An 8,463-nucleotide genomic window follows, 5' to 3' on the forward strand; every position below is an offset into this window, starting at 1 on the left:
ATACCATGGTATTACCATGGGTCAATACCATGGGTTATCATAAACCAGGAGCTTAAAAATTACTATTAGTAATTTATAAAAATTAATAAAATTAATAGTTGATTTTTATTTTATTTTTTATTTTAACCAAGCTAAAATGTTTAACATACATTAAATTACAACATCCATTTTTACTCATGTTTAACATACATTAAATTACAACATCCATTTTTACTCTTGATCCACCAAGCCCCGAGAGGGATCAAATATTTTTTCACTCTATGCAAGTTTGCATATCCCGATATTTGATACCTCTCGGGGGTTAGTAGATCCAGAGTAAAGATGGATCTATGCTGGTTTAATTCACCCATTTAAATAGGCTACATTCCAGGTGAATACCATGGGTCAATACCATGTGCCATTTTGGTGAATACCATGGGTCAATACCATGTGCCATTTTTATTTTTATTAATACCAATATTAGGGTTAATAATGTTTTTTTGCATGGTATTAATAATAATCTAGCCCATGGTATTTGTCCCATAGTATTTTGCCCATAGGTTTCACCTAAATATAACACATTTTTTGAGTGTTCGTAAATATAAGGTGACTTATGGAGTAAATATAAAAAAATGTTTTATTTGTTTACCATAGCTCTCGTTTATTTATATTTTTATTAATTTACCATACCTCTTTTACAAATATCGTATTTGGCCCATAGGATTCACTTAAATAAAACCTCTTTTTTGAGCCTTCATAAATAGAACAAGGGTTATGGACTAAATATAAAAAGAGGTTTTATTTATTTACCATAGGTCTAGTTTATTTATATTTTTATTTATTTACCATACCTCCACTTTACTTATATTTTTATTTGTTTACACTCTTGCATGTATATAAGGTGACTTATCGAGTAAATATAAAAAATGTTTTATTTATTTACCATACCTCTCATTTATTTATTTTTTTATTAATTTACCATACCTCTTTTATAAATATGGTATTTGGGCCATAGCATTCACTTAAATAAAACCTATTCTTAAAAATTAGGGCGAATGGAAGGTTGTAACTCCTAATTTCAAGGGCTAAATTTACCTTTTTTACCCTCTCCCTTAAAATAAGGTGGGCTATTTGAGGTGATTTGTAAAAATGTACTATGATACAAAATATTCGCCCACTAAAAATTTAAAACCCCTTAATTTCGCCAAAGGGCGGACATTCGCCCCTAAAATTTTCCATGATCCTCCTCTTGCCAATGAAATGCATTGCTGATCCACAGAAAGTAAACTTTGTTAGAATGGTCCTTACAAATACTACGGGGATCATACGGATTAAATTCCTTAGTGGAAAATTCAAATTTCACTATCTCCTTAGCCTCGGCATCTGCGACTTTCAAGTTCGTTATCTCGTATAATCCAATCTACAAAGGAAGAGTGGGCCATTGTGCTTCATTCTTCCTGTGTAGTGCTGCTGAAAACCCTGTAGTCGAATGGACCTTAGTAAGACATGCAGAGGCTTCTCTTTGCTAAGAACTCTAATGAAGGTGCCACCTGGTGAGGCATACTAGTCTATAATATCTACTATCGCAACCATTGCTTCTCATGACATGAAAGGTGGATCTTATTCAAAGATAAGCTTATATAGTAGGATGATGAAGTGGTTTATTAGTCACGCCATTACTGCTCGACAAATGCATTCCAAAAGAAAATTTCAATAGAAGTGCATGGCACATTCTCGTGGTGTCCATGTCCAGTTCATGCCAGGAAACCGTTGTTACACACAAATTGCATCCAATAAGTATTGATACATATAGAACCTTTCTTTCTCACCCTTGGGAGGATTCTAAGCTTGTGCTACATGGGCCTTTAATTATTGAGCCAATAGATATGACTAGTTAAACGACCTCCCATCGTTCACCAACTAGTCCAACAATACTGCCCACGCTTCAGGAAAGGTTTCAGTGCTCTCTTGACCATGGATTCTGCAAGCAAAGATAATGAAGACCTGGTAAGCCTTCCTAAGGGAATATGTCGTGTACACATCGGTGGGTGTCTGTTGAAACTTTGATGGTTCTTTCATCCAACGTTTGACAATTTCTCCCATGTTCACATAGTTGTGGGTGGTATAAAAGAGTGAGTCCATGCGCTCTACTGGCTCGGGCAAGTGATACATTTGCTGAAAGTCTTTTGCTGGGAAGGTGGCAAGCTTCTTCCCACTGGAATTTCTCAATTTCATGGTCTTCTCATCCATGTGTGAGACAATCTAGCTAATGATATTTTCACACAGGAAGGCGAGATACCTGCATGCAACCTTGTATAGCACTGACTGTCGGATGTTGAGATAAACCTGTCGGTCCTCTAAGTCTACCTCAAAGTCCTTTACAAAATCATCTTTAATCTGTTGCCATGTCAGTGATGATCCTTTCTCTATAAAGAACTGAGTATCTGCATACACTGGTAGATCAACTGATGTTTTCTTAGCTACTTACCTAATACTTCTCTCAATGGTTTCCTACGGTGCAACTCTCTTAGATGCCATGGTAACATTGACTGCTGGAGAGGTTCTCAACAAATGTTGTACCTATGGGACAGAGAGGACACTCATGGCAAGCAAATGCCATTTTTAAGCATAACAAATTACAAGGAAAGTTCAAGTAGAAAACCAGGAATTAGATGGGGAGGATTGTGCAATTATTTCGGGCAAGAGGGACTGGCTGCTTGTGGGAATTGTGTACTGCGTAGTCCCAGCAAGCAAGATGGAAGCTTGTGGCTTGAAACTGTGCAATGCACATTTCAGCCTGGGTAAAGGCCTGGGAGAGACTGTGCATTGTGTAGTCTCAAGGGCTAACATGATAGGTTGGCTCCTCGAACTGCGCAGTGCACAGTTGGAGCCAGCTTGGACTGTGCACTACGTAATTCCAGAGGCCAAGCTTGTGGTTTGAGCCTCAATATTGTGCATTGTCAACCGAGTAAAGTAAAAATAGGCCAAGTGAAACCCAGATCTGCCCAAGGGAAGTGTGAAAACCTCTAAATCTAAGAGATAATGTGAAGTTGAGTGCATATTTGACTAAGTGTAGATAAATGCATGTTAATAAAGTGCAATAATTAATCAAACAGAAAGAAAACGAAGTATGTGAGGAGAGTCACCACAACGATGATTAGTAGTACAAAAATAGGAAAACTAATGTGACACTTTGGAAAGGTAGTATAAAACTTAAAACAACACTTCTACAAGTTAAAACAAGTCAAAACTCCAGAAACCATGAAGAGAAACAAGTGAAACAACACTCACACAAGACAGAAACAAAAAGCAACAAAATACAACAAAAGAAAAACTCACCCAGAAAAGCACCAACGATCGCATCGAAGGTTCCTTGATCTCCTCGGGAATGCTAGAGCTCCAAGATCGAATGTGAAAATGATTTCTAGAGGCATCAATTAAATATATTTTGGTGAATTAGGGTTCAAGACGTGCATGCCTAAAATCAAGGAAAAAGCAACACTTAGTAGAAGTTTCTAAAAATAGTGCAAGTTCCTCCTTCAAGATACTAAAAATAGATCCCTATTTTTTAGGGATGATTTTTTTCTTTTTTCTTTTTTCTTTTTCTGAGGAAACTTTCCATGGACATTGTCAGGAAGGACTGCGCAGTTCTGGGGAACTGGGAAACTTTTTGGCTTAGTGCACTACATAGTTTCTAAGCTCAGTGAGGGTTGCACAATTTATGGGCTCAGTGTTGGGCTGCCTCTCATGACTACATAATTTTTGAGTTCAAGGCTCACTGGGAGTAAGGAATGCATAATTCCCATCATCAAGGTTTATTTCCCTCAAGGATTGCGCAGTTTTTGAAAGAAAGCCCAGAACTGTTGTGAGACCAAGTTGGGAGATCAACTTGTGACTTAGGAGAATCAACTAAGTTAACAAACACAAGAAAAAAATGAAAAGGTAAGTCTCAATCAAAGCAAGCATACATGGATCAGTGTGAGATGAGTTGTTATGGATAGTAAGGAAAGCATCAAAATCGAAGCATAGGAAAAGTTTTAGAGGGTGGTTATAGCCGCTACAACACAATCCAAACATCTCGCAACAAACTCATCCACCTCTCTTCAAGTTTTACCAATGATAAAACTTCTTAACTACTGTTAAAGTATTTGGTTATCCTAGGTGACCTGAATATGGCTGGACATGAAACTCCCTCAAGATAAATGTCATCCGATAGATAAATTGTGTTCATGAATCTAACCAAGCCATTTGCTATCAGATGATACTCCTCATCCCTATAGCCTTCACCTTGTTTCTAGAATTTGTACTTCAGCTAATGATACCTGTCATCATGTTGCCCTGCCTGCAAGATCCACTCCTGCAAATATGTCCCATAAGAAATCACTATTTCTGCACTCTCCTATTGAGCGCATCTACATCCTTGTTCCCCTTGCCTTGATGTACCTGATATCGAAGTCAAACTCACCGAGGGTAGCCAACCATCTAGATTTCCTGGCATTTAGATTGTTGGTTAAACAAGTATCTCAGTCTACTATGATCACTCTTCAGAGTAAACCTCCCACCAAGAAGATAGTGCCTCCACATCTTCAAGGCATGATTGATAGCTGACAACTCAAGATCATGAGTCACATAGTTCTGCTTATGCTCATTCAACTTCCTTGACTCATAGCATACCACTTGTCCTTCCCGCATCAAGACTCCACTAAGTCCTCTCTTGCAAGCATTTGTACACACTACAAACTCTTTATCTAGATCTACAATCTTCAACACCAGAGCATTTGTAAGAAAATGGTTCAACTACTCAAAACTAGCTACACACTCGTTTGTCCATTCAAACTTATTTCCTTTCCTCTGCAAATATGTAATAGGATAGGTAATCTGTGAGAAGTTCCTAATGAATGCCCTGTAATAACCTAATAGTCCCATGAATTATTTGACCTCATCCACATTCCTAGGAGTCAGCCACTTTATTATAGCTCTAATACTTTTTGGGTCCACTATTATCCCTTCCTTGGAAACAACATGCCCCAAGTAATGAACTTCAGTCTGAAAGAAACTGCACTTGCTAAGCTTGGCATGAAATTGATGCTCTCTCAATAATCGCAATACTTCTACCAGGTTCTCTGCATGCTCTTCCTCATATGTCATCAACAAATACTATCACATACTTGTCTAAATAAGGATGCAACACACTGTCCATCAAGCACATAAAAATGGTCGAAGCATTAGTAAGACCAAAAGGAACCACTAAGAACTCATAATTCCCATACCTGGTATGAAATGTGGTCTTATAAATATCTTCTTCTTTGATGTGCACCTGATGATATCCCTATCTCAAGTCAATATTTGAGAACACTACTTCTCCCTTCAGCTTATCAAACAAGCCATGCATCTATGGCAATGGATACCTATTCTTGATAGTCATTTTATTTAGCTGCATGTAATCAATGCATAACCTAAGAGTACCATCCTTATTCTTTACAAACAATACTGGTGCACCCCAAGGCAACAAACTTGGCCTTATGTATGCTTTATCAAGCATCTCCTTAATTTTCAACTTCAATTCCACCAACTTTGGAGTGCTCATCCTCTAAGTTGTTGTTGATGTTGGTGTTTCTCCTAGTACCAACTCAATAGATAAATCCACTTCCCTATGAGGCGGTAACTTTAAAATATATATTGGCAACACATATTGAAACTGCTGCAAAATAGGATACCTCTTCAAGACTTCATAATCCTCAACATCCATCCCCTTGTCACCAGAAATATGCATTGCAAATAATACACACCCTTTCCTATAACTGCACTTAGCCTGCATAGTTGTAACCATCCTCATTGATGTAGGCTTCTTCTTTCCCTGTAAGATTCTCTTCTCTCCATCATCATCCAAGCACTCAATATACTTCTCATAACAATCTACCTTAGTTCTATGAGTGAACAACCAATTCACACCCAAAAGCATATTGTAGGAACCCAATGGAAGCACATTTAGATGTGCTTATGTAGGCATACCATTTATCTCAAATCCACAAGATCTCACCCAATGATGAACTCTTTTCTTGGTCCTTGTAGCCAATTTTTCTAACCAATACTCTGCGTGCACTTATTTATTCAAACCCCTCTTACCCACTAGGTTAGGACTAACATAACTATAATTAGATCTAGGATCAATCAAAATGGAAACAACTCAATCACAAATATTACCTTCCATCTCAAAAATGGATGCCTGATGATCTGCTTGCCTATTATCAAGTGTTGCATAAATATGAGGAATGCTCTGACTGACATCCATAACTTTGTTTGTGTCCTAAGCACTGTAGATCTGAGGCCTGCCACCTCGGTACAATGAACAAATCTTCTTGCGATGGCATTTTCCGCAAATCCAACACTGCAACAGTTCTTTGCCATTACCTTTATTCTACTTCTCTTTAGGCCGAGGTCCATGTCCCTTCTCAACTACATTAAACTTCTTGTAAGGATCCACCTTTTCTTTCTCACCTGCATCCCGATGTCTTTCCTTCTTTAGAGGCCATTTTCCTTTAGAATTCTCATTCCCTATACAATCATGCTTACTCTCAGACTTACGCTTCGACTGCTCATAAGAATGCTTCATTTTCCCGATGATTTCTTCCAATGGCCATGGCTCATCATACTCAATCTGATCTTTGAATGCTAATGGCAGTCCACTAGTGGACCTTTTAACCTTCGTCTTCTCATCATAAGACACATACCTCAACAACTTGAGAAATTTAGTTGTATGCTCTTCATCTGTCATAGACCACATCTTCATTCCATAAAACTTCTTAGTCTTTCCATCATAATTCCTCTCAGACAAGTAATTCTTCTTGAAGAGTCTTTTAAACTGATGGCAGTTCAATGCTTATACCTTGATGCCTCTGACGCGCTTCACATCTTCCCACCAAATATCTTCTTTTCCTTTGAGACTGAAAATAGCTATCCTGACTTTCATGTTATCTATATACTCATGCAACTCAAAGAACTTATTCATCCCAAGCAGCCATACTTATGCATATTTTGGTTTCTTCAACTCTCCATCAAAGGTAGGAGGCTTGGCTCTCTTAAACTCATCTGGAAAGTACCATCTCTCACTCCTCCTATAAGGATGATGGCGATGTGGACCATGATATCTCTATGAACTATAACTAAAATATAACACATAACCATTACCTCTCCTGTCAGGTTTATCCATCCATTTTCCACCTTTGGTCGTGGCATCTCTATCCAACCTATGCACTGATCAAGACCTGCTACCATATGTCCCATTAGTCCTTTCCTCCTATCCATAACTGATCCTTGGTTTTCCCTGTCTCTGTAAATATGATAAGCTCTGAAGGATAGCTGCATTGACCTCAACTTGCTTTTCTTGAGCTCTAGAAAGAATTTCCCGTGACTGAATTATCCTATCATCATCTACCTTGCAACTTTTGATTTCTGCCTTCAGGCTTCTCAGCGTATCTGTTATGTCAAGAGATTACTCATCTCCTTGATACTCAATTGATCTATAAGGGGATTCACATGAGCTGTAATCCACCATTCTTCTTGTCATCTATCATCTTCTTCTTCCTGCAAACATGCCATGTTAGATACACCAAATAGAAACATAACCAAGTCATACCTAAGTGAAGTTTAGGGGAGGCTATCTCATTTGCACAAATCAATCCAAATTAGCATGATATACATGTGTATACTCAAAATGACAATAACATATCAACTTATCAAATTCATGTATGATAACTCAAACTATAGCACCAACGATATACATGACAACCATTTCCACTACAATGCATGCATACGACTAACATCCATTCATAACAATCACATATAGGTCATCAAGTCCAAGTGTTTGAACGTGGAAGCTATGATACCAACTTGTAACACACCCCTCTCCACATTTATCTACTTTTACATGCCCTCTGGGTAAATGTGAATCTGAGTGCTACTATGACATGACCCAACCTCCAAGTTACGGTTATGGAACTGGGGTTGACAAACCGACAACTTTAATGACATCCCTCAAAAACCATAGACCACTCAAAAGGTTTCAAACCACCCCAGGTGGTCAATCCATAATTTAGAACCCTTTTTCACTTACCTAACACCCCAACCGCATGAACAACCAAAGTAAAAGTGTGGTTATAGGCCTCCAATCGCACACATAGGATTTCTTCCATGCGGTTATGACCTAATTTCCCCAGTTCATTGCCCGCGGTCCCGAGCTCTGAGCCACTTTTCCAGGCTAGCCTCCAAACCACTACTGAGAACTTCTTGTAACTTTCTAGAAGCATAATTTATATGACAACAATGAAAAAATTTCAAACTTGAAGCAAGAACATGACATAGACTGCCTAGAACACCATGGATATTGCGTCAAACATATGGTAAACATGTAAGCTACAGGTCATGAATTCATATCTAATCATAAATCTTTGAACTTCATCAAAAAATCACCGATAAGGTCTAATG

The sequence above is a fragment of the Pinus tabuliformis genome, chromosome 7, assembly GCF_031772625.1.
Source record: "Pinus tabuliformis cultivar Carrire ecotype Pingquan chromosome 7, CPIR1, whole genome shotgun sequence".
NCBI classification, from domain to species: Eukaryota; Viridiplantae; Streptophyta; class Pinopsida; order Pinales; family Pinaceae; genus Pinus; species Pinus tabuliformis.